Here is an 11831-nt window from a genome sequence, read left to right on the forward strand (position 1 = left end):
TCTCTTTGTTGCAATTGTGGAAATGAAGATGACGTATCATGTGTAGCCCTACACACTTGGAGGTGATTCACAGTCCAACAGCAATATGGCAGGGGTACCCTGCTGCCTGCGTCAGTTCCTGGAGAGAGCAAGATTGACTGTGCCTTTTAAATGTAGCCCTTGGTGTCTACCAAAAATAAAGTGCCATGAAATATAGAACTCACAGCAGTAGATTAGCATTTCAGAAATTAAACCATCTGTTTGAACTCAATTAGAAGAGAATCAAGCAAGGTTTTTCCTAATAGAGTATTCTAGTGCTGGTTCTGGAAACAATAGAATGAACTTATTATGCAATTAAAACTGATAAGAAAGTGTTTTCAATGTTCATTAAATAAACCCAGCAACAGTGCATTCTCAGTAGGATGTTTTGCAATAAATAACTTCCTAATTTTCTTCCTAAGCTGTAGTTTTGATGTATTTCTCAGCCTGGGAATTATTTTTATTTGTGGGTTGACATATCCTATTAAAATTTTTTCCCCCACAAGCTATGGAGAATTTATGGTTCTGTTTCACAACATGGTTTTGATGTAGTTGATATTCTCCACCCTCCTACACCTCTAGGTGTATCTAGGTGATTGTATAGAGGAAAAATGCCCTAGAATAAGGCTGGTTTTGGTCTGAGATCTGTCCGAGGAGAACTGTATGTTTGCAGACTGCTAGGGAGGGGATGGGTGGCAGGTCTGGCTGAAGTAATGTTCTTGGAATTTGTCTTTAAGACTAATTTCAGTACCAGTTGGAATGCGTTTTTCCCTGAAACAGTCACGGTCTAGAGATCAGCTATCTGCTAATGAAAAGGTGCTATGAGGAGGAGATGGATAGTTTTTCATTTCCCCCAAAAAGCAGTCCCTTTTCATTGAGGTATTCTGAACCACTGTATATTGGTCAGCTCTGTATATTGCATTTACATGATTCTACTTACCCCAATTAATTTTAATGGAGAGCAAATACACATTCAAGTCTACCTACCCTTTCAAAACATGTCTTACATATAGCGAATAGCTCTATTACTGAGCTGAGGCATTTTCACTAATTCTTCAGGTGCTCCAGTAAAGATTGTCTTCCTGTACAGTAAGTAACTTTAATCTGACATTATGGTTTGTAACAGTGCCAGTTGCCTCAGCATCTGGCTGCTGCAAACTCACTGAAAACAATTACAGTGTGAAGGAAAACAGAAATCTTTTCCAATATAACAACAGTAAAAATGAAAATCCACAATAAAACCCCAAATTAAATTCCATATGAAGATTTGCTGTATGTTTCTTAGATTATGTGGGGTAAATGATTGGCATATTAATCGTGGAGTTATTCGGTGGAGTTTTATCATAGCTCAGTACTTGTACTTCATTTCTTCGCATTCTGACTAAACTGAAATACACTTAAAGTTATCACTTTTTTATAATTTTTGAAAGATCAATTACATGATCCTTCATTAATTGTTTGAAAAATCCTGGTTTGATAGCTGCATTGATGGAGTTGTTTGATGATTAGTTCACAAATTGGATGTTTTACCCATAATAGAGCAACAAAATGCTTTCTGAACAGAGATTATGGAAATTGCACAGGAGACAAACGTTTTGATTTGAGAGGAAAAAATGAGCTTTTACAAAAAGATTGCTGGTAGGTAGGACCCAAAGTTAATTTCTGTAGGATGCTGTGGTATTAATATAAAATGGGTGGTTTCTATACTGCAAATATATAATGAGAAGGCAAAGTAACCTGAGCCATTGACTATGGAGTGGCCCTGGATTATAGTTTGCTCCAGACACACAGGGCTTTTTCTGGAGCAGTTTGGAGCAAGGAACTGGTTTCGCTGAGTAATTTTTGACACTAAATTTCAGAGTCAGGAATTAAACTTTGATATGTTGGTGCTAGTCCTGCAAATATTAGTTGTCCTCTTGTCCCTTCAGTAATAATTAATGAAACCTTTTTAAAAAGGAAAATATTATTCACAGTGTTGCTTTGTGTGTCCATTTCTTAAAAATATAGTTTGACAAATACAGAAAGCCTCTGTTTAATAAACAGCAGTTGTCAACACATGAAGTAGTATCAAGTGCAACCTTTCAGAGTAGGTTGTGCAGATCTACCACTGAACAATTCTTGCTGTTACTGGTACTAATTACTGACAAAGCACTGTAACCGTATGAGTCACTGGTGAGATGTGGTAAATAAGGCTGACCTAAGCAGAAAGGTTGGGGTTTTTTTTGAAGTCACAACCTTGTAAAAGCCTAGTGACCAATTACTACCCTGTGGTCTTACTATTAGCAATCAAAAGACCAAATTTAAGAAACTACAACCTTAAAATCTTTACGTTACAAGAATCCAAACTAAAACCTAGCTCTTAGCTGGGAAGTTAATAATTTTAATATGCACTGTAGATTTAATTTTTAAATACTGTGTAGGGAACACCTGCAGGTTACTGGCTGCCAAAATGTAAGGCATGAATTCTTATGAATTACGTGGAGTGCTGTATTAAGCAGTTTGAAAAGGACCAAAAGTACGTGCATCTTTTCTCAGCTGCTCTCGTAATCCTGTGGGTAAAACCAAAGTCAAGACCAAGTGTGGGCATAACCTTTTTGTACTATGGAACAGGCATGGAAGTGATAGGAGCCAGATGAAAAAGGACAAAAGGAAAGAAAAAAAAATATTGATCTGTAAATACTGTAAGATTTTCCATTCAGAAATCATTTAGGAACAAGAGTTTTTCAAGCATTTTCAGTTTTGTCTACTGTCTAACAAAAATGTAGTTCCTTGAACAATATATCATCACAATACTTTTATTTATTTGTTTATCTATTGTGGAGTTTGTTTTTAGTTGCAAAACTACCTTGGTAACATTTCCACATGCTGCAGTTGCGTTTTCTGACAAATTTGAAAATACCTTCAGATACTATTGATAAACTCTGTTGTTAGGGAAATCGTATCACTTCATGTGTTAGACATCATTTATACTTTCCTGCCAATAAAATTATTGCCAAGAGTGGAATAATGATTGATTCTATTGTCTAGGGAAAGTTAACCAAAAGAAAATGAGTCTGTTAAGGTGTGGAACGAAGGCTAAAACTTACACTAAAACATCCTACAATGCCTAATAATCTTCTAGTCTTGTCTTTATTTCTGTTTCTGTAATGGTCTAATATAATGCTTTTTCTGTGGGCTGTCTTAGTAGTGGCTCTGCATGATATAAGCCTTGAACAAATTAGCAAGAATCTCATTCTTTGTACTCAGAGCAAGTATAGCTTACAACTGCAAACACCTACATAGTTTTGAAAAACATATAGCAATATCAATATTAATGTAGTTCTCAAGCGTTTAGTTCAGCTGACTACACTTGTCAGCCAAAGGTGCAAAGCCTTGATTGACACTTAATGTTCATCTGAACATCTGGATTCAAAATACTGGAAAACTAGTGATTTTGAGAATCCCATAGTTAGAACGTAACTAAGTTTTTAAGGCCAGAAATGAACACTTCTTCCTTCTAAAATTTCACTAGTTGTGTATTCTACTGAAAAATGGAAGCTCTAATGTAATATTCCATATGCATGTAACTAGCATCTTGAAAAACTACACAACCTTCTCTGGGTACTGATGTATTTGATCAGTATCTGGGCAAAAGTAGACAAAAGATGCATTCATTCTCAGCAGTCATTTTTAAGTTCCAATGGCATTTAATTGACTGAAAAGAAAGAACTGTTTTTGACGCCAGTAGTATATACTGCAATTGTATTCATAACCTCAGCTGATCTGTAAATTAGAGTTTTCTCTGAAGATCAGCCAGTTTTGATTATGTTAATGTGGACAGCTATTCCATTCAACCCTGCATGTGTGCTGCTGGGTGACGTAGAGTATATTAATTTTTGTTTTAACACTTTACATTTCTTTTAAATTAAAAGTGGGGTTTATATATAGGCACTAACACAAAGCGTTTTATTTTTCTGGTTTCCAAGTTTAGAAGCAAAGTGCGTAGAAAAATACAGTAACTAATAGATTCAATTTCATTTTAAAACACGCTTGGTGTCCCACCCTTTGGTGGGACAAAATTCTATTACTGAAAGATTTTGAGTAATTTCTGTTTGTCAGTATGGTAATACAGATGATATTACTATTTAGCAACTTACTTGCTGGGAGTACAGTCTTCCTAATTGGCACACAGTGTACTCATACAAGATAAAGAAGTTGTTTAATGTTTTATACCATAATCATAGCTCTGTATTAAAATTAGAAGATTGCAGATATCAGAGCACAGCTGGATTTCTATAAATAAAAATTAAGTCATTTGACGATTTTTTTAATGAAATCCTGAAGTGCTAGGAAAATTCAGTAAAATTACCATATCCTATACTGGTGAAAACAGTTTAGCTGTAAAGTTAAGAAGTTTAATTAGGGACACATTGAGGCCTGGAAAATGTTTTTGGTTGGTGTTTTTTGGGGGTTCGGTTTGGTTTGGTTTGTTGGTTGGTTGGTTTTGTTTGTGTGGTTTTTGTTTGTTTGTTTTTATATAACCATAATATTAAATACTCATTTTTATTATGATAATATGAGTATGTTATCTGAAAATGTCCGTCGTGGTTTCTATATAAACCGAGTGTGATTAGGGGTTCTTTAAGCATAAATCTAAACATTTGATGCCTGGGGAAAAAAAAATCTAGATACACAGAATGTATAAGTACATTTCTGTGGGACTTTTTCAGCTGTTGTTATGATCTGCAGCCTTTACCAGATGTAAGACGTGCTTATGTTAACTTGCTGATATATAAAACAATGTACTCTGAATTTATATGAAGGCCAATGGCAGATAGCTTTTCAGCAACAAAATGTAACGTATATGCTTGTTTGGTTTTGAATAACTATGTTTTCAAAACTCTGAGCAGTCTCTGAAGGTTAAGATGAAAAAGATGTTGAGGAAAAAAATGTTCACTTGCTCGAGAACATTAATGTTAAAATGTCCCCTATTGATGTGATAATTTGAGAATCAGAGTAGACTGCTTGATGCTTCCTTCCCGCGCCAAGTCTAGAACTCTTCCCTGACTCACAGCTGTGGGTTTCTTTAATGATGCCAATGTCTAAATCTACAAGCAAACTGAATCATTTCATGGTATGCTTGTGGATGAAAACACCCTCATCTGCCACTCATAAATATTAAAAAAAGAAAGAACCCTTTCTTTCACTTTTAACTTCTGGTTTGAAATGCAAATATGCTGTAGTTTGCAATTTTAGACATGATAGTCTGAAGTGTTTGAAAGCACAGAAGATTAGATACATGCGATTTGCATGTATATTCTCCCTTCACCAAGCAGGTAAAATGCTTTGAATGTCCAAATGTTAAATAATAAATTAAAAAACAAAACAAAACAGAACAAGAAAACATACCATGTTCTAACATTAATGTAGTATCATCAGTTGTTAAGGTGACCAGGTATTAATTTGTGCAGTTCTTCTACCTTCTTTACTTGACACATTAACTTGATATATTATCTTAACCTGAGACTATTACATAAATAGTATTCAAGAGAAATCTACTTTACTTTTTGTATATTTTCTTTTTTTTTTTTCCTGGTGGGTGTGTTCACCTCCCTGGATATTAATAGTTTGTTACTTTGGTGAACAAAATATGAAAAAAAGCACTAAATGAAGTCTCTGTTTAGTGACATATTAGTGAGTAATAACTTAGGTTGTTCTCCATCAGCATCACCAACGTGGTACTCTCAAAGATGATCACCAAATCCAACGATCCATTCCTCTCTAGAGCCTAGGCTTATTGTTAGATTTATATAGCTATGTATTTAGTTTTAAGGTAATTAGTTCGGGACACAGGCTCCCTTTACAGCAGAGACATTTAGGTCCATTTCTGAGTAACACAACCGTGGAAACTGTGCTCTTCTCAATGTTAATTCAAATTAGTATTTGTGGGGAGAATGTTTTTCTCTCCATTTCCCATCTTCACTATTTAAGCTGAAAGCTGTTTTCGACACAAAAGCACACTTATCAAAATTATTCATGAGCAGACTTAACAGTTTAAATAATGTATTTAAGTGTCATAGAGGAGAAGTTGCAGAGCTTTCTTCCATTTGAAGAGTTTGCTGATTTTTTTTTGTTTTCTGACAGAGCTGAATGATTTGCTGTCCGGGCTGATAACACAGGAAATCCCTCTCAACTCTGAATTTTATGCTTTTTTATTCTCTGTGATCCATACTATTTTGCCATACATCCTGTCATCTTGTTCCAGAATGCTTTTTGCACCAAGCTAATCTGTTCCTAGACGATTTACTCTTGTCATGCAGCTTACTGGAGATGGGTGTCTTAGTTGTGATTCATGTCCTGTTTGGAACAAAATGCCAGACACAGTATATGCAGACTGCAGTTCTTAAGATATACAAAAGCCTTAGAGCATAGAGAATCAAATAGACACATGGGTCTTTGAAAGGAATAACTGGCACTTGGCTTATCTGGCAACACTAGGTTACTCCTACAAAGAGTTCTACTTCCATGTGTCAGCCTCTGCTGAATTTACAGTGTTATCAATGGACTGCATTGGAGCGTAAGACCCAGTTGGCATCAGCCATCTTGCTAAATGTCCCTCTCCTGCCTCTCTTTCTACCTTCCCCCCTACCTATGTGCTTTAAAGTGGTATGCTTACATTTTGGGGCAACTGCTGGGTCATGGTTTTACTCAAAATTATGAGTCTGTCACAAGCAAGTGCTACCGCTGAAATGATTCTGTTGTCCACAGTTATTTTTAGCGATAAAAAAGGAGTTGTTGACAGTTTGATTGCTTCAGAAAATACTATGTTGTGCTACAGCAATAACACCAGTAATAAAAGTTCAAGTGAAAATTCTTGCCATCACTGTAGAAGGATAAAAAAGGCATGACAGCACATTATCCTGTGGTCACTGATAAGATGAAGCAGTCCACCATGCTTTCTCTCATGCTTTAAGCGAGTCATTCTACAACTAATACTCTGCTGCTTTATGGCTCAGTCATTGTGCCTCCTGTATCTTCAGTTATCAAAGAGGAATATCTGAATTCTTCACCCATATTTAATTAGAAGTGCTTCTTTGACTATGGACTTTACTCAACAGGAACCCTTAAAAGAACAAGTGTCCTTAATTGCACTGTTCTAAAACAAAAAACTTAGCCTCTGTGTTTCTGATGGGCTGGCCATGCTGATTACAGTATTCATTAAACAGTCCTGGGATTGTTTTGAAACATCTACAAGATCATGCCTGGCAGTAATTCATTAAGAGCAAGATGAATATTGTCAACATCTTTCCAGTGACCTTTTAAAATGGCTAGGTGAGAAGTAACTTGCACTTGTGATACTACTGGAGTAAAATTTGTCATGATTTTCCTTATAAGTACCATGGCAGCAACAAAATGCACTTTAACCTCAGAATCTGCTGCTCTGGCCTCTGTGGTGTTGAGCAGAGAAGGACATCTGTAAGCAGGGCTTTGATGAAAACTATTTCAGATTTCATTGCTTGTATTTGAGCTGTTGTTTGTTCATAGTTGTCTGCTCTGCAAGAGGTGGTTTTGAGCTAGGTTAAGTTTATTTTTCCTAGGTTTCCTGTAGCAGAGTCTCAGGCATGGATTCCAGAAATTCTTCTAAAATAAACAGTTTATGCATAAGTTGCAGCATAGAGCAGCTTGAACTGGGTGCTTCCTGAAGAGAAACCCTCAGCAGAAGAAAAAGCTTGGACAATTATACCCCTAAAGTCCAAGTCCCCACCCCCTGCACATCACGCCAGGGCAACTGCAAAATTAGAGTCTGGGGTCTCCATGTTCTTCATTAGATCTCTTCATTTTCATCAGGCCACTGTCAATGAAAATCCTGACCTTCAGTTGCTATTTTACACCTGCAGCTGGAGAAAATAAGTTGTTGGTAACAGCCAAAACAGTTTTCTGTCTCTTGCCTTCTGTCAGGTGCTGTTCTGTCCCTTTACTTATTTCCAAGGATGCAGCTCCCCTATTTTCTAACTTGAAGACACTGAGGCCTTTCTGCTTAACAAAGCAGAAAGTTCAAAGGTTCACAGCTTGCAGAAGTTATGCTAAGCAAACTCTATATAAGCAGTTTCTAAGCAAATTCTATAAGAAGCAGTACACCAAATATAATTCCCTAACAAGTGTTCGTGTATTTTTTTTCTCTCTCCTTAAGTTGTTAGGCATATATAGAAGTAAACTTGTTGTCTTCTGTTTGAGACTGTTCTTCTGATAAGACCTTTGCTATATATGGAGCTGGAGATGACGAGTAAGAAAGAAGTTCAACATCTGTGTCATTAAGACTCGTTCTGTTTGTGGGTCCAGTACCGTACTTGGTTACATGAGTGTAATTTCAAAGTATTACTCAGAACTTTTTGAATTATTTGGAGATTCCATAGGTCTCCTGATTTTAGCGAAGACTTGAATTTATGTTAAAATTTTTGCATGCCCCAAGGCTTTTCTTTGAATTTGGTGATACAGAGAAAGTTTGAAAGAATTGTCATCAACGTAAACCGAAAACACCTCGGCAACTAAATACATGCCTTTTGCTATTTTGTCATTTATTAACTACTCTGTTATTCCTCCCCTGTCCTTCTCACGAGCACCTCCCACCACCCCTCTTCCCCCCAGTCCCCAAAAAAAACACTAAGGAAACAAGCACACCACAATCAAAATGCTCATAAAGGGAATAATTCCCAGTAGACCATAAAAGACAGCATTTACAACCCAGATAGAAATGCCAGTCAGCTTTTTTTGATGTAAAGCATCTGTCTCCAAAAGGAAATGAAGGCAGGCCTGCTTCTCCTTTCAAGCCTCTGAAGTAGTAGGTGGTGTCATTTGTTATACAGTGCTACAAGTCCCATGTTATTGCACTGGTAGCTGCCGACTGCCTTTGTTAACGTACTGGAAAGTTTTATCAGCTGTCTTTAATAAAATACAATATATGTGAAGAAAAACTATAGCAAATGTCTCTTGCTCTCTTGTCCTCAGACCATTATTTGTAGTTTTCAGAGTCTGATGGCACTGATATATAATCATGCACTCACCCCAAATTTTTCTTTTACAATAAACCATAGATTTTTGGGGTGGCTGATACACTAGAAACATAGAGAACAGTCTTTCCCAAACCCTATGCACTCCCTCATTTGAAACATGGAGTTGGAATGAACTTTCAGCCCTACCTGAGATGAATTATCAACTCAAGTTTTCTGTGGATACATTTGTTTAGAACATTAATGGCCTAAAAATTGGTGCGTCTCCAGGAAATTGGGAATGACAAGTAGAAGTTGGAAAATTTCATGTTCAGTTAAAAGGCATGCAGTTTGTTCTTCTAGATGTTTTTGTTGCTTGCTCTATTGAAACGATATAGCAAGATAAAGACATGGTGACAGAAGGCTTTTCTTAGCTAGGCGTATAGTCTTATATGTATGATGTTCTTTAGAGTACTTGATTAGTGTGATACACATACCATGTTTTCAGGGGGGTGTGAAGGAAGTGGAGAGGACTTCTGGAAGCTGTGTAAGACAACTGTGTTACTTCCCACACAATAAGTTTGTGGATGCTGTAGAATTGCCCATGAACACAATTTAACGTATGTCTTATTTAATATAAGTTTTTCTGAGTTTAAGATTTTTTAATCCTTTTCCATTGTAAGCTTTTTCTAAATGCAAACATATGCGCATAGTTATATTTCAAGTGAGAAGACAGTTCTGTGTCAATAACTATGTTCTTGAAAAAAGCTGTTTTATTCATAAACTCTAATTAGACAAATAAGGAACACAATCAGTGGGAACAGACCATCCTACTCATGATTTGAGAAAACTCTCTCAAACAATCTTAAGTCTAAAATAAATTAACAACTAAAATATGTGGGTGTTTAGAGAACCATCCATATACAGTGGAGCTGTTTTGTGATCACTCTTCACTTACATCACTTCAATTAGCACACAGGACATGTGTCATGAAGGGGTGTATTATTCTATTACAAAACAGCATGCAACACTGGCACTGCAAAGGTGGAGCTATGATAATGTGGCTGCCAATATGCGTTGTCCATAGCGAACATTACATTTCAGGGGCTTAGTTTTCCTTTTGTGTACAGACTATGACTGAAGAGAAAATTTTGGAGAGCATTAAACTGGGAAAACTTTATAAAATCCAGCTGAGTTTTAGTTGTTGTTGTTTTGATTTTTAGTAGAACAAAGTAACTAATTTTGGAGTAGTGGAAGTAATCTGTCAGGGTAAAGTGAGAAAAAATTAAATCTAAAAATAACATCTTCAGACTACACTGCATTAACATTGTTTACAATAAGGAGGACTGAACTCATTTTGTTTTGCTTAACTTTGAAACTCTGGAAGCCAGTTTTTCTGAAAATTTGATGTGTCGCAGTTCTTTGTGACTCTTGAGTATGTGTTAATAGGAGCAGGAAGAAAGCTGAAAAAATATGAAATATTTGTAGGATATAGAACTAGAGAAGCTTCTGAACAACATTTCTACCATAAAATTTAGGATTTGGACACAAGAATTACAGTTGATTGGTTGGTTGATTTGTTTGGGGGGTTTTGTTTTTTTGTTTGGTTTGGTTTTAAACTTGATTCAGAAGGATAAGAGTAAGGACTTTAACTTGCTAGTGGAGAGGTTTGGAACATAGCTAAATCTTCCTCATCGTATTATCACATCAGTCTGGGAGATCAAGTCTGGTGCATATTTTATTTGCCTTCTCCCCACCATATTTTCCTGAAGTTATTGTCACTGAGAGGCTTCCAAAACATACTGACACCCCCACACAGTACTGTGAAGCTGAGTTTCCATGTGTCTCCACATTTTGGGTATTGCGTTTTGATCAGAACAGTGGTGGTGAGTGGTGTCTTGAAGCATTTATCCTGTGAAGCAAAACTATGTGACTTTGAGTGTTCCTGAAGCTCATTGGAAATGATAGTGACTTGAGGAGGAGAACCATACTGAACCTTGTGTTGTATTTTTCCCCTTTTTCTTTGAAATGCAAGGTACTGGTTTGGCAAATGCCTTTACTATGCTCTCACTAGCAAGTGGATACCTTAGGTACTTGTAAAAAGATAGGTTAGACTGTGTTCTTCAGCTTCATAAATCTGCTTTTCTGCCCTTATAATATTTCTTAACTCCAGTAACCAGACATGTTTAATTATCATGAACAACCTATTATTTCAGAATGGAATACTCTAAAGATGAAAAATTTAAAATAAGAAACATTTTGTCCTAGCTAAAGATGGAAAAAATTGTTAGTAACATAAGAAGCTTTTTAATGGATTTGTTATGAAATATTCACGTCTTTGTTATTAAAATAGCATGTTTTTTTCCACCAGTGTCATTTTTATTCAATCATTTGTTAAGAAATACTTGTCACAGCCTGCATCTAAATGGATATCCTAGGACCCCTGAACATCCTCAGAATCGGAGAACAGATTATATTTTCTACTAGTTATAATTAAGACAAAGAGACAAAAGGGATGAGTTCCAATGTGTTAACTTTTCCCAACAATTATAAACTCTTTATTGGCCATGGGTTTAATTAAAAATAAATTCCTGTCTTTAATCCACCCTTGGATTACTTTAATTTTCTCTTGGAAACTGTGCTATGCCGACATTACCACATGTAAAGCTTTATGAGTTCTGTGTTTTCTCATTAAAGAGAGAAGTGTATGTCTGTAGACACCAGAGCTTGCCCTGTTTAAAGCACAAAGTATACAGCAGCTGTTCAGAAACTTTTTCTTGTTATCTCTATTTGCTTAAATTGCTAAATTGCTTCCATGAAAAGTTCGCAAACATAAGGGAATCATTT

The 11831-nt window shown here is 36.1% G+C and overlaps 1 protein-coding gene across 1 annotated transcript in view; it reads left to right on the plus strand.

Annotated features, from left to right (window-relative positions):
- Positions 1-11831, plus strand: part of TMTC2 (transmembrane O-mannosyltransferase targeting cadherins 2) — a 256190-nt gene that overhangs the window by 241864 nt on the left and 2495 nt on the right. The gene's annotated exons all lie outside the window — the stretch shown is intronic.

The sequence above is a fragment of the Patagioenas fasciata genome, chromosome 1, assembly GCF_037038585.1.
Source record: "Patagioenas fasciata isolate bPatFas1 chromosome 1, bPatFas1.hap1, whole genome shotgun sequence".
NCBI classification, from domain to species: domain Eukaryota; kingdom Metazoa; phylum Chordata; class Aves; order Columbiformes; family Columbidae; genus Patagioenas; species Patagioenas fasciata.